Genomic DNA, 25,681 nt, shown 5'->3' with positions numbered 1-25,681 from the left:
CAAGTCGTGTGCTTCCCGACCCTCCTAAGATGTCCACGCCTTGATCCCCACAACCTGTGACTGTTACCTTACATGGCAAGTGTGATTAAAGATACAGACCTTGAGGTGGGGAGAGTAGCCTGCATTATCCCCGTGGGAGCACTTTAGCCACAGGAGTCTTTAGAGGAGGAGAACATTTCCAACAGAGACGAAGGGATGCAAGGATGGAAGAAGGGTGGAGTGGGTTTACCTAACAAGCCCCTGCTGTTGCTGGCTTTGAAGATGGAGGGAGAAGGTCAGAGCCAAAGAATGTGGGCATCTTCTAGAAACGGGAGGAGTCAACGAAACCGATTCTCTCTGACAGCTCCCCAAAAGGATTGCAGTCCTGCCCACAACTGAACTCATGTGGAATTCATGACTGCAAGGCAAGTTTGTATTTGTTAAGCCACTAAACTCCAGGTGACTTGTCAAAGCAACCACAGGAAACAAACGTACTGCACAAGAGGCAGAATCTGCCATGGGGCTTTAACCGTCTTAACCTCAGACGCCAGTTGAACTTCCTAATTGTTTTTTCTAAGAACAAGCACTAAAAAGAGTTCTCATCCCCTGAACCAAGAAATGGAGGAAAACAACTGAGAGCATGTTGGATGGCAGGCAGGAATGTGGCTCACAAGACCTGAATTACAAAAGTCTATCCACACACCAACCTGAATAGTTACAGCCAACGGCTTCACCCTTCCCTCCCTGGCCTCTGTCTCTGTGCCTAGGCTTTGGGCATCAGCTTCTGTTTCTCCCTGGTTTGGTGTTGGGTGGGACACAAGCTATCAGGAAGAACAGTGCTTCCTCAGTGCTAATTATTATGTGCGTCAGAGCAGCAAGAGCTTGGTATCTGCATGTTAAAAGGAAAATTGTTTATCTTTTACCTGCAATTACAGGAACTCTAGTATGCTGTCATCAAATGATATTTGTCAACTTTCAAGTTAAATATTTGATGTGCTGTCCTGTAGGTCTAGCACAATTTTATCTTTCCTATTTCCCACGTAACAAAATTTAGGTATAATTAACATACCACAAAATTCAACTTTCTGATATGTTCAATTCAATGGTTTTTAGTATATTCACAAGTTGTGCAACTATCATCACAATGGAATTCCAAAATACTTTCATCACCCAGAAAAGAAACCCCAGACCCATTAGCAGTCATTCTGCATTCCCTCCCCAAGCCCCTGGGAACCACTAATCTAGAACATTTCACGTAAATGAAATCATAAAACATGTGGCCTGTTGTGTCTGACTTTTACTTAGCATAGTATTTTTAAGGCTCATCCATTTTGCAGGATGTATCAGTACTTTATCCCTCTTTATGGCTGAGTACTATGCCAATGTACACATATATCACGTCTATTCATCCACTCATTTGTTGATTGATATTAAGCTTATTTCCACTTTCTGGTTATTATGAACAATTCTCCTATGAATATTTGTGTGTAACTTTCTGTGTGAATATGTTTTCAGTTCCCTTGGATATACAACTAGGAGTGGAATTTTTGGGTTACATGGTGACTTTATGTTTAACTTGTGAGGAATTTTCAGACATTCTTCTTAAAGCAGCTGCACCCTTTTACATTCCCACCAGTAACGTGTGAGGGTTCCACTTTCACCACTCCTAGTCAACACTTGCGATGATCTTTTTTATTGTAACTATCCCAGTGGGTGGGAAGTAGCATCTCATTTTTGTTTTGATTTGCATTTTTCTAATGACTATATCACCTTTGGAGTAATGTTCTTTAAATCGTTTCCCTATTTTTTTAAATTTGATTTTTTACTTTTTATTGTTGTTCTTTGTATATATTCTTCACATATATCTATATCTATATCATCTATAATAGAGACCTTTATCATATGTATGATTTGCAAATATTTTCTTCCATTCTTTTCACTTTTCTGATAGTACTTTTGAAGCACAAAATTTTTTAATTCTAGGAAATGCCAATTTGTTTATTTTTTTCTTTGGTTGCTTGTACTTTTGATGTCATATTTAAGAAACTATTTCCTAATCCAACATCACTAAGATACACACCAATGTTTTTCTTCTAAGAGTTTTATTGTCGAGCTCTTATATTTAGGTCTTTGATCCATTTGGGGTAAATTTATGTTTATGGTGGGAAGAGGAGTCCAACTTCATTCTTTAACATTTGAAAATCCAGTTTTTCCAACACCACTTGTTGAAAAGACTATTCTTTTTCCATTGAATTGTTTTGGTACCCCTGTTAAAAATCAATTGACCGTAAATATATGAGTTTATATCTGGACTATCAATTCTATTCCATTGATCTGTATGTCTATGTTTATTTTGGTATCACAGAGTCTTGATTACTGTAGCTTTGGAGGAAGTTTTAAAATTGGGGGTGTGGGTCCTCCAACTTTGTTTTTCTTTTTCAAGATTATTTTGGATATTCTGGGTCTTTTTCATATGAATTTTAGGATTAGCTTATCAATTTCTGCAAAAGAAATCAGCTGGGATTTTGAAAAAGATTGTGTTGAACTTATTTGGGAAATATTACCATCTCTGAGGTAAAAGATACCATTTTATAGGCATGCTTCCAAATTCTGTCCAGGACGATGATGTGAATTGTAGCACTGGGTATAAGGGAATACATTGAACAGGCTCAATTTAGAGCCATCTATGAAGGCAATATAGTTTCTGTTTGAGATTGTGAATTATTTTAAAGTGACATTGTATTTACATATTTTTTACCAGGTAACACAGCTACGAGGATGTTAAAACAGATGTTCTGCAAGACACCTAGACACAATAGATGACAGATCCCTGTGTCCAGAATTGGCAAAGCACATGGATGGGAGAACTAACCCTTGGACCTCTCAGCCAAATCAAAGATATGAAAGGTGGAAGAGGGAGGAATGCAGGGGAGTTTCTGAAGATAATCCTTTGGTAAGAGTTGATGTCAAGTGTGAGTCACCCCCTCCACTCTCACTAACCAGGGCAGGAGATACATCTCACATGCTTCTGAGGTTGGGAGACACAGGCCTGGGGCTTACCCCAGCTTGGAACTCTCCAGAAAACGGGAGCAGGATAGAGGGGCTAGTGGAATGGGTCCTTACTCTCAGGGTTTATCAGAGCCAGAAAGGGTCCTCCAGGAGAGAGCCAGTGTGGGGTCATCTTGGACTTTATCCTCCCGGAGGGAGAGGAGTGCTCCCTCCTAGAAACAGAAGGTGAAAGCTGGATTTCTAAGGCCCCAGGAAGAAGTCGAAAGGAAGCTCATAGGATTAGAGATGCATCTTTCCTGGTTAGTGGAACATTAGGAGAGAGGTCCCCAGTGAGAGTTCACCCAAGAGGCCTCCAAGGTCTATGAGAAAAGATGGCAGCTCCATTCACAGCCGGGACAGGAGCCTACTTCCTCCCTCAACAGCATGGGTGTGCCTCTCCCCTCACCACTCATCTTTCCTTCCCCCTTCTCCATCCCTAAAGTCTGAAACTGAGTGGCTGCATTTGGCCCTGAATTGCGCAAGGGAGCTTTGCACAGGGCAAGTCTGTGTTCTTGGAGTGGATATCTGACTTCTGATCTGAGATTGTGTTTGAAACCTCAAGTGACAGGAGGAAATGCCTGTCACTGAAGAGTGAGCAGAGAAACCAGGCTCTCCTGAGGCAGGGGCAGATTGTCCTGGTGGAATAAACTGTGATTGGGAGGCAAAATCAAAAGAAACAATGTTGCATCCTGAATGAAAATTTGGGGTACTCAGCTACATGCCACTGCCTAGGCCAGGAAGAAATTGCAATGTGTAAATAGACCTTAAAAAGAAGGCTTGGGATGACTATTGGTGTTTTTGACCTAGTCCGTTTTCTATTTCTGCTTACCTTTATTTTCTTTGTCTTATAATAAGATGTTCTAATATTTTAAAAACAAGGATATAGCCAACCATGCGAACCACACCCATGTCGTCACTTCTCTTGACTTTACGAACTATTTCCTCCCTGGACCTTCTTATCAAGGTCATCAGACTAGAGGATTCCAAACTCCCCACATGCTCAGAATTCCTCTCACAATCTGCACTAAAAAACTTGATGTCCCAGTTAATCTACAAGAAGACCTAACCCTGCCAGGATAGGCCTCAGAAGGGGGAGGAATGTGTTCATAGAAGCCAAGGGACTAGCAACTCTGAAACAATCGTATTGATTGTGTGCTCAGAGTTGGGGGAGTAGGAGAGCAACAGAAAAAGGATGGCCTGGACTGGGAGGAAATCAGGATGAAAGACCAAGTTCCCCTTGCTTGGGAAACTTGCCTGTGGAATCCAGCCGCCATGATATAGGGAAGCCCAAGCAGCATTGTGGAGGCCCACCTGGAGAAGGATCAAAGCCTGGATAAGCACCAGCTGAGCTACCAACCAAACGCCAGCACAGTGTCAACCACGGGAGCTCATCCAGTCACTCGGCCCCAGCCCACATCACATGGAGCAGAGACAGCCAATTCCTTATTAGGGAGCAAAATAAATGATTGGGTTTTTTAAAGGAACACTGAAATGCCTCCCTGGAAATTTAGGAGACTAATTCTTATGTTCATTTCACAGATGAGGAAACCAAGACTCAGAAAAATTAAACAACTCACCTAAGGTCATATATGCTGGTGGAACCAAAATTCTTACCCAGGTCTTAATGCAAAGCCCATCATTTTCACCTTGATGCTGAATGTATGACACTCCACCATCTAACATGTTACCATCCCTCCAACACACACCACTTAAAAGAGTATCACTTCTTCAGGGAGAGCAGTGTTCCCCGGGATTACCTATTGCGTTGTCCTGAGTATCTGTATCGATAAGTATTATCGATTGCTGTGCACAGACTTATTTTCAAGGCCCGATACGCAAGACACACCACCACAAGCCGGAATGAAGGGGTTAAAGAGTTTTATTACAAAGTGAAAGTAAGTAAGACAAGACAGAGATTAGAGGAATATATTATCATACCACTAACAAGCAAGGAGGCAATTCATCATACCACCAGGGCCCGGTCAATTAGAGTCGTAGAAACAGCAACAGCCTTTCATCAGCAGGGCAAAATCCAAATCGAGTAAAGTTATCAGCACGGGCAAAACATCATGCGCAGAAACAGCACCGGTAAAAAATCAACACGGGCAAAACATCATGCGCAGAAACAGCACCGGCCCTTCATCAGCACGAGCGAAACACCTTACAGCAGCCCAGGCAGTCGGGGAACAACTGTTGCTGTTGCTCCTCCGCCTTCTGGGGTTTTGAGGACTTCACTAACAACAGCAGCAAGGAGCAATAAGCATACGTGTTAGCAACACAAGGAACTGGTCTCGGATCTGGCTAGGAGCCGGGGCCATTCCTTGGTACGAGATTAGATGTATCAGAGCTCGGCCCACCTGTGGCAAGGCGAAGGCCAGGCTCCACATCCTGTAAATATTTTCTTGGTCCTTGGGAGGGTAGCCAATCCTTCCAAGGCCAAGCACGTATCCCAGCCACTGTGAGAGTTTACATCCCCAAATGTTCCCAGGCAGACCTTCATATATTCTATTCCTTACAGTATCCTTCAAGGACGTCTCAAACAAATGTGTGCACACTGGATCGGGCAAAGACACAAGTGCCCCAAACACACTACCCAGTTCAGGTCTCTGCCCCTCTCAAGTGGTTCTGTCGGGCAGGAATGGTCTCCTGCTCCTCCGTGTCATTCACAGCCTACAGTACTACTGAAATGATCTCATCTTTATGACTTTTCTCCAGCCGAAATTGATTTCTCTCAAAATTAATTGTTCTGTGGTACCCAATCATTTTGTTTTTACCTTTACTAAAATGTCTTTTATTCTGCCTTGTAAAAATTGTTCTCATTTAGAAATAGTATTGATGTAATTAAAATATAATCTGGATAAATGTGTCTGTCAAATAAATGCTCTTTTTAAAAGAAACTTATAATTAGTTTCTACTAAAGGTTATTGGAATATAGATGAGTGGCATATTTTTTAGTATAGATATTTACATGTTGTAGTGAACATTATGTGGTTGTCTTTCCATCCCCAACTCTTGGAAGCTACCCTTTCTTCTCCAGTCTCATGACTATGAGAATGAAAGCTCCCCGAGGGCAGGGACATCACTTTGCTCACTGCTGTATCTCTGTGCCTAGAACAGTACTAGGTACCTGAGCATTGCTTCACAAATATTTATTGAATTAATCATTTTAGTAGTGAGTCCCTACTAGTCAAATGATTTCAACCCTCTGGCTACTAGGTCAGTAAGTGGTTCATTCAGGTATCAATATTTGAAACTGGAACAACAACGAATGGTAGTCTCTGTCGGATTGACTAGACCCCTAAAATGTACCCTAGGGAGCCGTGGTTTTTTTGGTATGTGGATTCAAGATGCAGAGGGAGCTTGTCTTCAAAGAAGGCAAGAATCACAGGAAAAGGACAGTCTTTTCAACAAATAGCGTTGGGAAAACTGCGTATTCACATAAAAAAATGAAGTTGGACCTTTACCTTACACCATTTACAAAAATTAACTCAAAATTGATCACACTTAAATGTAAGAGTTAAAATTATAAAACTCTTAGAAGAAAACATGGAGTAAAAGCTTTATGACATTTGATTTGGCAGTGTTTCTTGGACATGGCACCAAAAGTACAGGCAATGAAATAAAAAATAGATAAACTGAACTTCATCACAATTAAAAACTTCTGTGCATCAAAGGACATAATCAACAGAGTGAAAATTCACCTGTGGAATGGGAGAACATATTTGCAAATGTTATATCTCATAAGGGATTAATACCCAAAATATATAAAGAATTCCCACAATTCAACAACAACAAAAAAACCCTAAACCCTCATTGAAAAATGGGCAAAGGACTTGAATATACATCTCCAGAGAAGGTAAACAAATGGCCAGTAAACATGTGAAAAAATGCTCAATTTCACTAATCATTAGGGGAATGCCAATCAAAACTACAATGAGATACCACTTCAGACATCCATTAGGATGGCTGTTATCAAAAAACAAACAAACATAAAAGCAGAAAATAACAAAGTATTGACAACAATGTGGAAAAAAAACAGAACTCTTGTGCACTGCTGGTGAGAATGTAAAATGATGCAGGTGCTGTGGAAAACAGTATGGTTATTTTTCAAAACAAATAAACATAGAATCACCCTATGATCCAGCCATTCACTTCTTGGTATATACTGCAAAGAATTAAAAACAAGGATTCAAACAGATATTTGTACACCCATGTTCACTGCAGTATTATACACAATAGCTAAAAGGCAGAAGTACCCTTAGTGTCCATCAATGGAAGCACTGGATGAAGGAAATGTGGTATAATCCATCCAATGGAGTATTTTCCGCCTGAAAAAGGAAAGAAATTCTGACCGATGCTCCAACATGGATGACTCTTGAAGACATTATGCTAAATGGAATAAGCCAAACACAGAAGTTCAAATATTGCATGGTTTCACTTACATGAGGTACTCAGAGCAGTCAAATTTATACAGACTGAAAGTAGAAGAGTGGTTACCAGGGCCTAGGGAGAGGGAAATAAGGAGTTATTGTTTAATGGGCACAAAATTTAGTTTGGGAAGATGAAAAAAATTCTGGATATGGAGAATAGTGATGGTTGTACAATGACGTAAATGTACTTAATGCCACAGAACTGTACACTTAAAATGATGAAAATGGTAAATTTTATGTCTTCTATGTTTTACCACAACCACAAGAACAACAGCAACAACAACAACAACAACAAATACAGGAAACAACAAAGAGTAGACAATGTTCTGAAGCATTTAAGTCCTCGGTTCCCGCTGAATCCTGATTCCTGGGTTCCATGAAACACTGGTTTCTCTAGTTGGTGTCTGTTGCTTGCAAATCAAAGTAATTCTAAAACCCCCACGGAGATCATAAGTGCTTGGAGAGTGTAGTCCTATCTCAACATTGAGATGAAATGATTACTGATGAAAAATAAATAATAAATAGAGAGGAAAGAAGGACTTTCACACTTGGATGTTTTTGTCTGTGTTGGTTGCCTTGGTCCATCCCTAAAGCTATATAACAGGGCTTTTGTGCATGGTGAGCTGGTTGAATCAAGGGTGTGAAATAAGAAATAAGTTCCCCAAATTAATCTAGGATAGGAAAAAAGATACTTCCCCTGAAACTAGTTTCTCTAATGTTAAAGCAACTGAGAGACTGAGACAGAGAAAATATATTAGCACATCTGCAAGTTGGCACTACCTGGACCCTTCTCAGTAACCATGGTAACTTCTGATATATGGGTTAAAATGAAACAAAAAGGCATTAACTTTTAATGCCTGTATAGCTAGTTTAATCAGTCTTTGCTTGAGCACCAGACATTTCTACAAAAAAAAGGACTGAATCATAGAATTTTAATGAAGATATTATGAATTGCAACAAAATTGGAAGCTGTGGATAATTAAAACTAATATGTTGCAACCTTGAATCTAACTAATAATGTAGACTTGGAAGTATACAAAACTGAAAAATGTTAAAGAACAGAATCGTATAGAACATTAATGAGGATGAGGACACTATAAGGGAGAACACAAATTGGAAGTAAAATTAAAGTTAAGTTTAATTCTTAAAATGGCTTAAGTCTAATGCTACAAACTCTGAAGTAATAAAAGCAAAAAAGAAAAAGGAATGTTGAAATAATAGTGCCTCACTGCCCAATGCCCTCTATCTCAGAAAACAATTGCTTTCAGATGCATTGAGAAGTTGTAAGTGTTAGTAATAGTCTTACTCCCTAAGTTGAATGTTGATTTTACTATTCTTCTTTTAATTTCACACATATGTTAAATATTGTCTTTTGCATCTAAGATTTAGTTCATAATAAAATTTTATATTAAAAAATGTATACATAGAAGAAGAAGCCCTCCCGTTCAAAACATAAATTAAATGGAGAGATTAATAAATAAAAAAAAAACCCATAAGGCCTGGGTTCCAGTCAATCAAGAGGAGGGGAGAATAAATATACGTCTCAGAGGAAAAAAAATTCCTAGAGACCCCATCATGCTAAGACTCCCAGTAGAGCTTATTAAAACATGACTTGCTGGGTCCACTCCACAGTTTTTCATTCAGCAAATCTGGAGTGGGCCTGAGAATGTGCATTTCTAGCAAGTTCTCAGTTGCTGCTGCTGCTGCTGCTTTGGGTCACACCTGGGAAGCTTGTACCATGAACCATTCGTTGTGACATCAGTCTGCCCTACCGTCTTTATTCGTTCCACAATTTTATTATGCTGGGTCACACTGTTAGGTGCCACAAAGGCTGACTTTCAAAAGCAGTATGCTGTTTTGTGAACACTGAAATTCATTACTTCCTTTTTCTTTTGCTCCAATATTCTTCCCTTCATTTTTCCATTTTCATTTTTTGTTTTAAATGATACATGAACCTGGGTAACAGGGTCAAATCATGGGAAAATCAAAAAATTAAAATAAAAGAATTTCCTTTTCACCCAGCATACTAAAAACATAATATACCAAAATCAGACATTCCATTCTTTGAAGTTCTTCTGTGGATTCAGCTGCATATTGAACCATTAACATAAAGTGTAAAATAAGCCTAATTATGACAAGTTAAAACAGTGCAGTAGTTCCTTAGAAGTTGGTATTAAGGGCCCATGATCCAGGTTTTCAGTAGTGCTTACTCTTCGGAAGGATGCATCATATTTTCTAGTATCTTTCATACTGGATGCGAAGAAGTTGTTCTCTTATTTTCTGCTTTCTTGCTACCTGTTAAACTTTTTTTTGTCTATTTTATTTACTAGTTTAAAAGGTACTAATGAAAAAAGCCCACAGTTTTGGATATCACTTTTCCCTCAGAGTTCTGTCCCTGAGAGTGGCCGTTCTTCTTCCCAGAGCCCAGCCTGCTCTCTGCACCCTACAACCAGCCACGCATTGGAGCTGGCCCCATGCTTAGCTACGAGGTCTGATAATTAAGTTCACGAAATCATCCTAGAAAAAGTACTACCTACCTCATTACTGAATATAACTATGGTCACCTTCAAAGGCCTCCCCTTGGGAAGCTATGCACCTACGCCAGCACCTAGTCCACCCTTCAAAGCAATTTGGAACTCTTTTTTCTGGAATGGCCATCAGAGCTGTCGTCATATTATCCTTGATGTCCTGAATGTCATCAAAATGTCTTCCTTTCAGTATTTCCTTGATCTTTGGGTAATGAAAGAAGTCATTGGGGGCCAGATCAGGTGAGTAGGGAGTGTGTCCCAATACAGTGATTTGTTAACTGGCTAAAAGCTCCCTCACAGACAGTGCTGTGTGAGCTGGTGCATTGTCATGATGCAAGAGCCATGAATTGTTGGCGAAAAGTTCAGGTCGTCTAACTTTTTCACGCAGCCTTTTCAGCACTTCCAAATAGTAAACTTGGTTAACTGTTTGTCCAGTACAAATTCAGGTACAAATTCAGAATGAATAATCCCTCTGATGTCAAAAAAAGGTTAGCAGCATCCGTGCAACAAGTTTGTGAACTTAAGTGTCTGACCTTGTATTAGGAATCCTATGATTCTGTCACTAAACAGTTGGCACTTGAAATTTGGCACTGGGAGTATTTATACCGAGGAAATGGGCAAAGAGTGGTAAGGCTTCCTCCACCCCTCAGAGCCTGTTAACATTTCCTTAGCACACCACTGCCTACAAACCTACAGCAAAAAAAAAAAAAAAAAAAAAAAATCACTCTCTCTGAAGCCACCGCTTACAAACAAGAGGAGCGACAAGCCCTCTCGTGGTTGTTGCCAGAATTGCAGAGGATGAGAAGAAAAGGGTACAAGATCAAGATTTCATCCCAAACACATTTTATAAAAGGCTTTAGAAGGTCAGTGTTGAAGGTTTAGTTCAATGTCTTCTACTTCAGAGCAGACTTTCCTCAAACCACCAGGGGATGCCACTTAAATATCTCCTTCTCGGAGCTGGAAATACCTTCTATGAAGAGTAGACTTGTCTTTCTGTTAGTGTTACAATAGCTGCATTATTTCTTTCAAAGACCATGCATTTTCTATGCATTGCTACGGGCATGTTTCAGGCAAGGTGTGGTCCCTGAAATTGTCTGTGTGCTTTAGCTGTCCAGTAAACCACTTGAGGAATTAAACCAGTCAACATCGCCCAGAAAAACACAAACCCCACCAGCTCGCCTCTCAATGGTTTCCCATTGTATCCAAAACCCAAACTCTTCACCAAGTCCCACAAACCTGGGCCCTCTAGGTCTGTGTTCCCTGCTTCCAGGCTGTCCCCTTTCTGTTATGCAGGTGTCAGCTCAAGGCCACTCAGTGGGGCCTTCTTTAAGGGCCTGTTCTAGACCATCGCCCACTCACCCATCTGTCCATCTGTCACATCACAGGCTGGTTTTCCTCCGACTACTTATCTCTACCTGAATCACCCCGACAGTTTCTGTCCTCACTGGTTGACTGCCCAGTAGATAGAGGCTGGAAGCTCAGTGTGAATAAAGCCCTTGTCTGTCAGGAAGGCGACAGATATCCACACACAAAAGATTTGGGAGCCCAGGCCCCACACAGCCTCCCACCTGGGTGTAGGGTGACCAACTCAACCCAGCTGCCTCAGGGACTGTCTCTGTTATAGCACTGGGAGCCCCCATCCTGGAAAAGCCCCAGCTCTAGTCACCCTATAACTGAGTTATATACTTATCTATAATAGAATTACCATCTGGAATGATTGTGAAAAGTAACTTAAATGACACTAAAATATTTTTTAAATATAAAAGCTTCCTCTGAAAATAGAATTAAACTTTCACACTCTGAAAAGTTATTTGAATTAGCAGAATTAACCTTTTAGCATATCCATTTGTATTTGCCTTAGCACGTAAAATATACATGTAACATATAGTTTTTTAAAAAAGGATTATATTGCATTTTGCAGGTAGTGTTTTTAATTTTAAATATCATTGCAGGAATATATTACAAACACTACATGCATGATTCATTGCTGGCAGGGTTAGAAACCTCTCGCTTGGAGTCATTTTGATTCATAAAATAAGTGCATCCCTGTGTTTCTTTTGCAGTACCTCTTCATGATAAGAACTCAAAATATTGAGTTTTCCATGTTTTATTTTCAAAAGAAATATCCTTCAGCATTTCTAGTTCTCCTTGAAATTGGAGGCAAGGGCACTGTCAAAGGAAGTAATTACGCTGACGACACTGGCTAAGCTACAAAAGTCATCTGGGTTGGGAAGGGGTTCCAGTAACCTTCTGTTTACATTTGTTAGAATGACTTGCTAAAGCCGCCAAATATTTAAAAAGGGAAATATTCAATCTTTATTAGATCGATTAAAATGCACCCCTACCCCCCACCTCCATGTTCAGAAGAACTTGTGATCACCATTGTTTGGCTGAAAATGTGTTAGAGGCCAGGAAAGTCCTTCTGACCTTTGTTTGTATTGTCTGGTCCATGAGAAGAGAGGAGAGAGAGAGAAAGAGAGAGAGAGAGAGAGAGAGAGAGCCTGAGGCCGGCAGAACTTCCACTTGTCCTCTGAAATCAGGAAGAGCAAGCAGCAGGGAGAAGACAGAAGCAGCACGTGGGCCTTACCAGCCTTACCAGTCTACACTGACCCTGACCTTGCAGAGAGAGCAAGGGCCCTCCCGTTTGCCTTCCCTACCTACTGTTTGTCAATTACAAGGCCAACATTAGCTAGCTGCACAAGTGTCTGTGAAGTCACCCCCTTAGTTCACACCCAGGGCATTTCTCACTGTGTGATCTAGTGAACGACAGGCCCCGAAATCACAGGGGTTCGTGAGAATACTGGTTCCTGAATTCGTCTGAGTCAGGAACTTCTGAGACGGGCCCAAGAACCTGCATTTGTAACAAATCCTCTGATGACTCTGGTACACACTAGGTTTGCGCCTCAGGGACTCTTGGTCTTCAGAGCAAAACTCATTCTCAGATAGCCACTCCCCCAAAAGACATCTTTTCAGACTAACTGTCATCCTGGGTGTGCCCATGGGGAGGCTTCTTTCCAGCATCCTTCTCTGGCCTCATCTCCTAAAAAGCAAAGAAGAGCTGTCTCCAAGAAACGTCACATATAAAACAGCACATTCATCTGTCCTCTCTGCAGAACTTGGGTTTCACTTGGACCTTGTTACGGAGCAAGTCCCCAAGAAATGATCACGGAGCCGAATTGGACAAATTAACAAGGCCTTTATTACAGATTCGAATCTGGGCTCAAGCCTCCACTGACACAGCAGTGAGCGAGAGCCCCGAGCACTGTTTCCCGTCCCTTTTTATGTGTCTTGGAGACAAAAAGGGGTGCTGGTTTTTTTTAAGGGGATGTTCTCAGGGGTAGATTTCCTTAAGGGGATGTTCCCAGGGGTAGGTTTCTTTAAGAGGATGTTCTGCTTATCTTTGCTGCAGCAACAGGATATCCAGTTTTGGGGTAAGCTTGACTGGGTACATGTTTTTAACGGAAGAATTGTGCAGGTGGCTGAAAATTTCCCACGGCACTTTGTTCTAACCTGCTTATCTTCCATTGTTAGGTAGCTTGCCTAAGCTGAATTGAGGCACAGGGTTGTTTGTTTTTTTTCTTCTTGACCTCCTCATCACAGACCTGAAGAGACCAGACCTCACATTTGCCTGTCCTTGAGCCTGGGTTTCTCTGGCACACAGATGACGAGTCATTGGACAGGTGTGGTGATCCATGTCTCATACATGAATTCCCCTCCAGGCCGAGAAGCCAAGCTTGAAGCTGCCTGCTAGTGTGTCCCTCTCACACCCTGGCTGACATTTCTTATTCCAGCAGTTTTCTGGTAGGTGTTTTTAGAAGTAAATCTTCACTGGACATCAGAAAAAGTAAACCATTAAAACACAACTAAGTCAGCAGTAATGAATTTATTATGCATAACTGCAGCGCAGAATAATGCCACATACATTGGTGTATTATGTAGCAGTGGACTTTAACACACAAAAACAGATTTAGATGAAAGTACGACCTAAGCGCAAATAAATTTAACCACATATGTAATTTAAAAGACGATATAGTGATTACAAATAGGAATTAAGGTATTGTCTTTATAGTTTCTGCTTTCTCTTTTTCCTGGTTACCAGAATTGTGTTGGGGCCAGCTCATTTTGGACTATCTCCGAATGCTGTAACTGCTACCTGAAAAGCACAAACAAATTTAACTACAAAACAACTAGCATTACCTGCAATGGAAATTGGCCTAAGCTGAACTCAAAGGATGCCCACCTGGCCTACCTCTCAGAGAGTTGATTTTCCACTGATGTAACCTAGGAAAAGGGTGGTGTCTACAAGGGTTTCGAGGAGGAGACGGTCTCCCCACAGGCACCTCTCCACCTGGCTGCTCAGTAGAACACTTTCTGGCCCAAACCAGCTCACTCCAGTTCCAGAAGAGCTCCAGTAATAATCCACCCTTAAGGAAGTTTCTAGTCTTAAAATTCCAACCAACCAGCATGCTGTAGATACTCAGAGTAAAAGGAATCTAGATAGTGAAAATAAATAGCACAAAATTCTTGTATTTGACCTCATCAGTCCCTCAAAATCTTCCTCCCAGCACAATGACTCTTCTCATTTGGTTTTCTGAGGTCCTTGCTGATCACAGTGACATCAGAGGAAAAAGCATAGATGAGGACACTTAAATAACAGACACATGAATTAGCCAATGATCAGGCAAAGAAAAATAGGAGCTACTCAGGACCGACTACAAACCAGGCAATGTGTTGGCCCTGGAGAGACGAAAATGAGTAAGACTCTGATCTCAGTCTCATGTTATACACAGTCCCTGTGTTAAAACTAACATACATGGTGTGATCACAAAATACAGTGAATGCTGCTGCTGAGTGCCGTTCAGTGGAAAAGCAGGTATCTTCAATATGGGAAGTGGCGCATCAAACCTTAGTAACAGTGTGTGACAAGTTTCAACTTGTTCGGTGCAGTCAGTTGGGTGTGAGCTATGGTTGAGAGAAAGTGTGTTTTCAAGTGTGCCGTAAATCACCCTCCATCATGACCATGCTTCATGTCACACATCGCTTCTAGTATACGGCAATTTCTGTCAAATAAAAACATTACAGTGTGTCCTCCTCCACCTTATTCATTGGATCTGGCACTATGAGACTTCGAGCTCTTCCCCAAAGTCAAAATTATTCAGGACACCAAGGCAGCCAGGACATCGCAACTAAAGACACTCACGAAAGAGGCCTTCCAGAACTGCTTCAGAAAGTGGCAAAAATAATGGGATAAGTGTATTCAAAGCGAGGGGGAGTATTCTGAGGAGGATTAATGGCAATGTGTCTTTTACTATAACAATTTTTTAAAATTTAAACATTCACCTTATTTTTTGATCACACCTCATATAAATGAAAAACATTTCCACCCCACACACACTTCTTGGGGCCACTGCCACTGGACAACTTGGCTTCAGCTGTATTCAGTTCCTCTCAACGTTCAGATGTCCAGAAGAGAGGACAATTTGCTCAGAGGGGACCACATGCTCTCCAGGCGGTTGAGGGTTAGGGCCCCAGCATTCACAGCCAACGTGAATCCAAAGGACATCTCCCCAAAGGAAGGGATGCTGGGGAGCCAAAATGAAAGGTACTCAGGTATCTCAGTCAGCCCCGAGAGAGGGAGCAGAACCAGTTATGGACAAGAGTGCATTCCCCATGTCTGTGTGTCCCCTGGGTGGATGTAAGTTTTAGACCCAAGCAGTGTAGGGCAAGTAGTTGACACGTTGTCAATCAGTGCTGGTTTCTCTAGCCTGGGCCAGGTTGTAGCACTTCTCACTTCTCCCAGCTTCCTTGGGCACCCACCAAAACACTGGCTGCCCAGCCTGGGGCTCTGGTAGTCAGAGGGTTTTGAGGGGTCTGCCCAGACACAGGAAAGAGGGGAGCCACACCATTCTGTCCCGTGGACTCCTCATTTCTTACTAGATTTAAATGATTCTGAGGCAGCGGAGAGATTCTGTGAGTTCTGCCTTCAAGTGTAACGAAGAGAGAAAGTGCAGCACAACTTTTCAGTTCCCATTGATGACAGGAGAGCCTGTCCAGGCTGTACCTGACAATTGCTTCAGGTAAATCCCCCAAACCTATGCCAGTTTTGATGTAGGAACTTCTAATGGCATACCCAGTAACTTTTATTTATAAAACCTCACTTCAATTTATAATTCGTGCTGATTTTTTAAAATGTTTTACTTCAACTTCAAATTTACAGATAAGTTGCAAGAATGATACAGCAGAGAACTCCTGTGTACCTTTATCACAGATTCACCAATTTTTCACATTCTCCACATTTGTTTAATCATTGTTTTCTCTCTGTCTTTTTCTCTGTACACTCACAGACATATGTAAGAGAATGTCCTTATTCTGAAGAAGTATTCTGTGGTACATGTGCATACAGTGTTTTACATATAAAACATACATATAGTATGTAAGATATATAGACATGTATAGTGTAATACATGCACATTTTTTAACAATTTGAGAGTAGATTGCAGATATCATGCTCCTTTACCCTTCATACTGAAGAAAGTATTTTTTAAGAATGAGGACATTTTTTTACCTAACTACGGTACACTTATCAAATTCAGAAAAATTGACATTGACACATTTTATCATCTACCATTCTTTGAATGTCTCAAAATTGTCCTTAATAGCAATTTTTCTTTTTATGGGTACAGGATCCCACGCTGCATTTTGTTGTCATGTCCCTCTAGCCTCCATTAATCCGGAACTGTTCCTCAGCCTTTGTTTATCACTATGTTGACATTTAATACTACAATCATCTGTTTATTTTACTGTTCACTACCCCTCTGTTTCTGTTTGAGGTTTCCTCACTGCTACATTTATGCCATGCCTTTTTGGAGTCAGTGATGGTGTGATCTCAGGGTCGCACACCTGAAGGCACATGATTTCTGCCTGGTGCACATACGTGATATGCATTTGATCACTTGGTTAAGGTGTTGTCCATTTTCTCCTCTTTATAATTATGATTTTTTGCCTTTGTAATTAATAAGAATTTGTATGGGAAATTATCACACATTTTACCAAACTGTCACAACAAGATAAAGAAAAACTTTCTGCCTATGACTTAAAATACAAAAACTACCTCCCTAAATATTTAACAGAATCAAAGGGAGACTTCACTGCATCTAAGCCATGGATTCCAGAGGCACGACTACAGCTCTGCATAGTCCGCCCCTTGCAAAGCTCAGCTACATGGACAACCATGTCAGTGCCTCCTGGTCCTAAAGAACGTCACAGCAGTACCATAACCAAGGGCTGTGCTCATTCATGGCCCAGGATTATTATGTCTTTTGAGTTTTTTGATGGGAGCATTGGCCCAGAATTTCCTTCCTGTTTGACAAATCTCCACTCTTTCCTCAGGAAGCTCCAGATATATAGTCACTCTTTGCATAAAATTTACATGAGGCAGTCCTCCTTCTACTCCAGGTAATGTTAATCTATTTCCTCCTCCCCGACTTCCCGCAGTGCAGTGTGGTTCAGCCTATTAGGAAAATAATGTAATTAAATGAAGTCAACTCCTTAACCCTCGAGTGTTTGCATTCTCCTAAAATTTTACCTTTTCACCAAATAAACATCTGCTTATTAGGACTCTAGGTAAAAACTTTTCCTCTTGAGGGAAGATGTGCGTGAGGCAACAGAGGAGGCAGCCCTGCCTGTGCACACGGCCCTCCACGGGGCGCTGCCCACTAGACTGGGAGGTGAAGGGCATCCCAGGAGCTGCATGGACTGCAGACCTGGAGAGGCACCCCACATTCTAGTGGAGATTTTCAAACTTGAGAAGGGAACAGATCACTCTTAAATGGAAATAAATCTCTACAGTCCCCAGTGTTAACTTTACATTTATGATATTGGGGGGGAAATCCACATTTTTATTATGTTGCTTAAATACCGGGATGTCAAAAAATGTATACAAGTGGACACTTTAGTCAACGTTGCTCAGGCAGTAATCAGATGCTGATGGTAACCACTTTGAGCACCTCTTGTAATTGCAGAAATCAAACATGACTTGTATTCATCTTTTGTTATCGGTATACATTATTAATTTTTTTTTTTTTTTTTTAGTTTCAGGTGCACAAGACAAAGTAATACTTAGGCGTTTATCATTTATATCCCTCACACTGTGTGGACCCCCCTGCCCCCATCCACTATCCCTCTGACATCACACAGAGCCATTACATTTCCACTGTCTCTATTCCTAACGCTATTCTCCGCTTCTTGTAAGTATATACATACATATATTATTATTAAAATTTTAATGCAGTTTTCCTTTCTTAAAATACGTATACATTTTTTGGCACCACTCTGTACATACAAAAATAGAATAAAGCTTATATCTTTTAAACAATTAAAAACAATAAAAATATTAATTGAATACAAACTAAACTAACCAGTTTAAACACAAATTAAATTCACTTAAATTTAATGTGATGGATAATGTTTTGCTGAAACCAGTCATGACTGTCAACATAAACGTGATAGAGAATCTTAAAGACGGGCTTTTTTTGAGGTCAGTATGACTTACCAATCACGTTGGGCTTTTGCTACTTCAAATTGTGATATTGTAATTTATAACAATGTCGACGTAAGAAACATCCAAACTGTAGAGAATTTTTACAAATTTGAGCCAAACTGATTGCCAGGAAGCAAAATCTCAAAGAATTAAAAAATTACCCAGAGCATGGCAGTTTCACAGCTTATTTTATACATTAGAATCAAAGGAGGCGATGTAAGGAGGTTTATATGAAATCCATTGGTGGTAGATTAAGGGGGCTGGAGAAAGCAAAGTGGGGAAATCTCTGGGATTGGATAAAAAGCAAAAAGGAGAGACACATACTTCTATTACATTGGTGGGTACAGGATAGTTAGTAACTAACATTTACAGCACATAGAGATGGTATTTGGGGAGCAAGATAACAATGAGGGGTTCTATTGTCTCTTGACCTGAGGAGTCTGGAAAAGATTACTCTGACATTTCAAAAATATGTTACCTTAGATGCAAAAAGACAATAGATGGGCTCACTTAAGGAAAGATTGACCTTTGTCAAGGAAGCTACAGGCCTAAGCTGTGACTAGCCCCTATGACCTGTATTTAGTTAGGAATTTTTTTTTAATAAAAGTTTATTGGAATTACAATGGTTAGTAAAGTTACATAGGTTTCAGGTGTACAATTCTGTAATACATCATATATATATGATATATATATTAATATGTATTATTAATATATATCATATATATATATATATATATATATATATATATATATTACATTGTGTGTTCACCACCCAGAGTCAGTTCTTCCATTACCATATATTTGATCCCCTTTTCCCTCCTCTACCACCCCCTTCCCCTTTACCCTCTGGTAACCACTAAACTGTTATCTGTGTCTATGAGTTTTTGTTTCTTTATTTGTTTGTCTTATTCCTTTGTTGTTTTCAGTTTTATATCCCACATATCAGTGAAATCATATGGTTCTTGACTTTTTCTGTGTGATTTATTTCACTTAGCATAATAATCTCAAATTCATCCATGTTGTCACAAATGGCACTATTTCATCTTTTCTTATGGCAGAATAGTATTCTATTGTGTATATATACCACATCTTCTTTATCCAATCATCTATCGAAGGACACTTTGGTTGTTTCCTTGTTTTGGCCACCATAAATAAAGCTGCAATGAACATTGGGGCACATATATCTTTATGGGTAAATGTTTTCAGATTTTGGGGGTAGACACTCAGGAGAGGGATTGCTGGGTCATATGGTAATTCTATTCTTAATTTTTTGAGGAATCTCCACATTGCCTTCGATAGCGGCTACACCAATCTGCATTCCCATCAACAGTGTATGACGGTTCCTTTTTCTCCACAGCCTCTACAACACCTGTTACTATTTGCCTGTTGACGATAGCCATTCTTTTTGTTGTTGTTGTTTTTAATCATTTATTTTTCTATACAAGTAAATATATGCATTTTTTTACAACAATCTGGATCTCTTCTGTATTATGATTTTATTTTCACTTGATATTAAAAAGTTGGTATATTCCTTTGTTATTAAATATTCTTTGAACATTTTCTTTTTTTTTTTCTTTCTTTTTTCTTTTTTTGATGATAGCCATTCTAACTGGTGTGAGGTGATATCTCGTGGTTTTTTATTTGCATTTCTCTCATGATTAGTGATGTTGAGCATCTTTTCATCTGTCTATTGGCCATCTGTATGTCTTCTTTGGAGAAATGTCTGTTTAGGTCCTCTGTCCATTTTTTAATTGGATTGTTTGTTGTTGAGTTGTATGAGTTTCTTATCTATTTTGGATATTAGCTCTGTATTGGAGGAACTGTTTGCAAAAATCTTCTCCCATTTGGTTGGTTGCCACTTTATTTTGTCGATGGTTTCTTTTGCTGTGCAGAAGCTTTTTAGTTTGATATAGTCCCATTCATTTACTTTAGCTTTTACTTTCCTTGCCTTTGAGGTCAAATTCTTAAATTCCTCTTTGAACACAAGGTCTATAAGGTTAGTACCTATGTTTTCTTCTATGCAGTTTATTGTTTCAGGTCTTATGTTTAGGTCTTGATCCATTTTGAGTTAATTTTGGTACGTGGTGACAGATAGCAGTCTAGTTTTATTCTTTCGCACGTGACTTTCCAATTCTCCCAGCACCATTTATAAAAGAGGCTGTCTTTTCTCCATTGTATGTTTTGGCTCCTTTGTCGAAAATTATCTGTCCATGTTTATGTGGGTTTATTTCTGGGTTTTCAATTCTATTCCATTGGTTTGTGTGTCCGTTTTTCTGCCAATACCATCCTGTTATGATTATTGTTGCTCTGTAGTACAAGCTGAAGTCAGGGAGTGTGATACCTCCAGCATTGCTCTGTTTTTCTTAGTATTGCTTTTGCCATTCAGGATCTTTTGTAGTTCCATACAAATTTGATGATTTTTTTGTTCTATTTCTTTAAAAAATGCCATTGGGATTTTGATGGAGACTGCATTAAATATGTATATTGCTTTGGGTAATATGGCAATTTTAACTATGTTGATTCTTCCAATCCATGAACATGGAATATCTTTCCTTTTCTTTGTGTCTTCTTCAATTTCTTTTTAAAATGTCTTATTGTTTTCAGTGTATAGGTGTGGGGACAGAGTCCCAGAGAGCAGTTTCCAGGCTCTTGGCCTCACGTGGCGGGGTGATGGCTCGGGTGGTGGTTGGCAGTTGGCTGTAGCCGGTTGGCCAGTTGGTTGCTGATGTAATTGCTGTGGCTGCGTTGGTTGGTTGACTGGTTGGCAGGCAGAAAAAGTGGACGGCAGATTGCGGATCCTACTTCATGTGTCTCGCTGGCCACCAGCGAGAGTATAGTAGTATGACTCCCCTATCTATGGCTCCGTGAGTGTTCCTTTTTGGCTTCGCCATTTCCTGCGTTCTTATGTGGGGAGCGGGAGCTGAGACCCCGCATTACACCCTGCATGACAATAGGTCTTTCACATCCTTAGTTAAGTTTATTCCTAGGTATTTTATTCTTTTTGTTGCAATTGCACAAAGAATTGTTTTATTATTATTATTTATTTTTCTGAGATTTCATTGTTAGTATACAGGAATGCAATGGGTTTTTGTAAGTTTCTGGCTACAAAATTTGGGGGCAGCCAGTTAGCTCAGTTGGTTAGAGTGCAGTACTCTTAACAGCAAGGTTGCCAGTTTGATCCCCGCATAGACTACTGTGAGCTGTACCCTCCACAACTAGATTGAAACAACTACTTGACTTGGAGCTGATGGGTTCTGGGAAAACACACTTAAAATAAATAAAAGTTTTTTTAAAAAATCAGCCAAGTAAATTTTAAGATCTAATTGGTTTTATTAAGTGAATCTGGCAGCATCCCATGTAACAACTGTAAGGGTGCTCTCAGGAATTGTACGAAATGGAAGGATTTTATAGGAAGAAGGGTGGAGCAAGGGAGCTATTATCAAAAAAGAAAAGAAAGGGTTATTTTTCTACCAAGACGTATTTTGGGGTGGAGGGAATGGCAAAGGTTTTATCCTACAGTTTGCTTCTCCTTTATTATTTTTTTTTTTGAAATTACAGCTGACATTCAATATTATATGAGTTTCAGGTGTACAACATAGTGGTTAGACATTTATATAATTTACAAAGTGATCACCCTGATGAGTCTTGCATCACCTGACACCATATTTAGTTATTATAATATTATTGACTATATTCCCTAAGCTGTACTTTACATCCCTGTGACTATTTTGTAACTGCCAATTTTTACTTCTTAATACCTTCACCATTTTCACCCAGCCCCCAACCCCCGTCCCATCTGGCAACCATCATTTTGTTCTCTATATGTATGAGCTTGTTCCTGTTTTGTTTGTTCATTTATTTTGGTTTTTAATTTCCATATATAAGTAAAATCACATGGTATTTGTCTTTCTATGTCTGATTTATTTCACTTTGCATAAGACCTTGTAGGTCCGTCCATGTTGTCATAAATGGTAAGATTTCATTCTTTTTTATGGCTGAGTAACATTCTATTGTATGTATTCACTAATTCTTTATCCATTCGTCTTCTGATTGGAGCATTTAATCCATTTATATTTCAAGTAATTATTGATAGGTATGTAGTTATTGCCATTTTATTGTTTTCTGATTGTTTTGTAGTTCCTCTCTGTTCTTTACTTATTTTCTTGCTCTCTTCTCTTGTATGTTGATGACTTTCTGTAGTGTTTTGTTTAGATTCCTTTCTCTTTATTTGTTGTATATCTTTTGTAGGTTTTTTATTTGTGGTTACCATGTGCTTCATATATACCAAGCTATGTTTATAAGCAGTCTATTTTAGGTTGATGGTTGATTAAGTTTGAACACATTCTAAAATTACTACCATTTTTACTCACCACCTCCAGGTTTATGTTTTTGTCATTATTTTTTACTTCTTTTGTATGTGTTGTGTGTATCCCTTAATTTACTGTTGTAATTACACATGGTCTTCCTACTTTTGCCTTTTAACCTTTGTACTAGCTTTGATGTTGGTTGATCCACTGCTTTTATTATGTGTTTGCCTTTGTCAGTGAGTTTTTTTCTTTGCATTATTTTCTTATTCATATGTATTTGTTCTCCCCCTCCCCCACCCCTCCCCCTCCCCTTCCTCCTCCCCTTCCCCTCCCCCTCCTCCTCCTCCTCCTCCTTTCTTCTAGAAGTCCCCCTGAAAAACGAATTCTGCGCGGGGAAGCTCGGAGCGCGGTGGCGGCGATTCCACGTGCTGCGCGCGGCCAGTTGAAACTGTTGGCGGACACCCGCCGAGAGGACAAGACTTAAAACCTAACTTGGATAGAGAATATTTTATCATTTAGCTAAAAATGGTATTTTTTAAATGTAATGCATGTGGTGAATCAGTGAAGAAAATGCAAGTGGAAAGCATGTGTCTGTTTGCAGAAACTGTGAATGCCTTTGGTGCCTTGACTGTGGTAAAGACTTCTGGGGTGACGACTATAAAACCCATGTGAAATGCATAAGTGAAGAGCAGAAGTGTGGGGGCAAAGGTTATGCGGGCAAAGCCCACAAAGGCGATATGAAACAGCAGGCATGGATCCAGAAAGTTAATGAATTAATAAAAAGACCCAATGTCAGCCCCAAAGTGAGGGATCTTTTAGAGCAAATTAGTGGTTTTGACAACATTCCCAGGAAAAAGGCAAAATTTCAGAATTGGATGAAGAACAGTTTAAAAGTTCATAATGAATCTATTCTGCAGCAGGTGTGGAATATCTTTTCTGAAGCTTCCAGCAGTGAACCAGTCAGTAACCGGCAAGGTCAGCGGCCACTCAACCACATGGCAAGCCCCGCTGCGGAAACCTCCACCAAGGTGCCACCTTCCAAAGCAAATGACACCACAGAAGGACAAGCAGAGGTGAAGAAGAATAAGAAAGAAAGGAAGGAAGAGCGGCAGAAGAATAGAAAAAAAGAGAAGAACTAAAGTTAGAAAACCACCAAGAGAACTCACAGAGTCAGAAGCCTAAAAAGCGCAAAACAGGACAGGAGGCTGGAGGGGAGGACGCCCCCAAGCCCACTGGCTCCACAGGGAAGAAGAGCCAGAAGAAAAGAAAAAAAGGCAAGCTTACGGTGGACCAAAGAGTGGATGGAGATGGAGCCCGCCAGAGAGACACGGACAAGGAAGAGACCAAAGCCGGTTCAGGAAAAAGAAAGCGGAAGCTTTCGGAAGTTGAAGCAGATTCTAAGAAGAAAAAGATAAAGTTCTCAGGACAATCAGAGGGTGGAGAACCGGAAAACCATGAAGTTCCTGCAAAAGGTAAATTCAACTGGAAGGGAACTATTAAAGCAATTCTGAAACAGGCCCAGACAATGAAATAGCAGTCAAAAAGTTAAGGAAAAAGGTTTTAGCTCAGTATTACGCTGTGACCAATGAACACCACAAGTCTGAAGAGGACGTCCTGGTCGTCTTTAACAAGAAAATCGGCAATAACCTCACCTTTAAGTTATTGAAGGGCAAAGTCAAGCTTTTGAAATGAACATTTTTATATTTATAAATTGAATTCATTCTGTTGATTTCTTTTCGTTGCTGTTTTTAAAACGTGATAAGTTATAGCAACTCAAATTTTGCTTTCCACAGCTGTATTTTTAAGTTAAGAAAAAAAAATATATTTTTGGTAGAACTTTTATGTGAAAATAAAACATATTGTCCAAAATTCTAAAAAAAAAAAAAAAAAAGAAAAGAAAAAGAAAAAGAAAAAAGAAGTCCCCCTAACATTCTTTGTAATACTGTTTTGGTGGTGATGAACTCCTTTAGCTTTTTCTTGTCTGAGAAGCTCTTTATCTGTCCTTCGATTCTAAATGATAGCTTTGCTTGATAGTCTTGGTTGTATGTCCTTGGTTTTCACCACTTTGAATATTTCATGCCCATCCCTTCTGGCCTGCAAAGTTTCTGTTGAGAATTTAGCTGAAAGTCTTATGGGAGCTCCCTTGTAAGTAACTAACTGCTTTTTTCTTGCTGCTTTTTAGATTTTCTTTTTGTATTTAACCTTTGGCATTTTAATTATGATGTGTCTTTGTGTGGGCCTCTTTGGGTTCATTTTGTTTGGGACTCTCTGAACTTCCTGGATTTGTATGTCTATTCCATTCACCAGGTTAGTAAAGTTTTCAGTCATTATTTCTTCAAATAGATTTTCAATCCCTTCCTGTCTTCTTCTTCTGGTACCCCTATGATGGGAATTTTGGCATTCTTGACATTTTCCCACTGGTCCCTTAAACTATCCTCATTTTTAAAATTCTTTTTCCTTTTTGCTGTTCTGATTGTGTTTTCCATTATCTTGTTTTCCAAATAGCTGATTTGATGCTCTGCTTCATCTAATCTTTGGTTGATTCTATCTAAGGTATTTTTCATTTCAGTTATTGTATTCTTCATTCCTGACTGGTTCTTTGTTATGTTTTCTATTGCTCTTTTTATGTTTCCTATCTCTTGTTGAAATTCTTACTGAGATCATCTATTCTTTCCCTAAGTTCATTGAGCATCCTTATAACCTCTTATCTGGAGATTGCTTGCCTCCATTTTGTTTAGTCCTTTTTACTGGAGTTTTGTCCTGTTCTTTCATTTAATACTTGTTTCTTTGTCTCCTCATTTTGGCTGCCTCCTTGTGTTTATTTTTATGTATTAGGCAGATCTGCTATGT

The 25,681-nt window shown here is 39.7% G+C and overlaps 1 pseudogene across 1 annotated transcript; it reads left to right on the top strand.

Moving 5' to 3' along the window:
- Positions 1-23,356: 23,356 nt before the first annotated feature.
- Positions 23,357-24,523, top strand: LOC308504985 (cell growth-regulating nucleolar protein-like; annotated as a pseudogene). Its single transcript has one exon. The product of its transcript is annotated as a cell growth-regulating nucleolar protein-like (transcript).
- Positions 24,524-25,681: the final 1,158 nt, after the last annotated feature.

Source organism: Rhinolophus hipposideros, assembly GCF_964194185.1.
Source record: "Rhinolophus hipposideros genome assembly, chromosome: 11".
NCBI classification, from domain to species: domain Eukaryota; kingdom Metazoa; phylum Chordata; class Mammalia; order Chiroptera; family Rhinolophidae; genus Rhinolophus; species Rhinolophus hipposideros.
The sequence above is the reverse complement of the archived record's forward strand: the minus strand, read 5'-3'. Positions and strand labels throughout refer to the sequence as shown.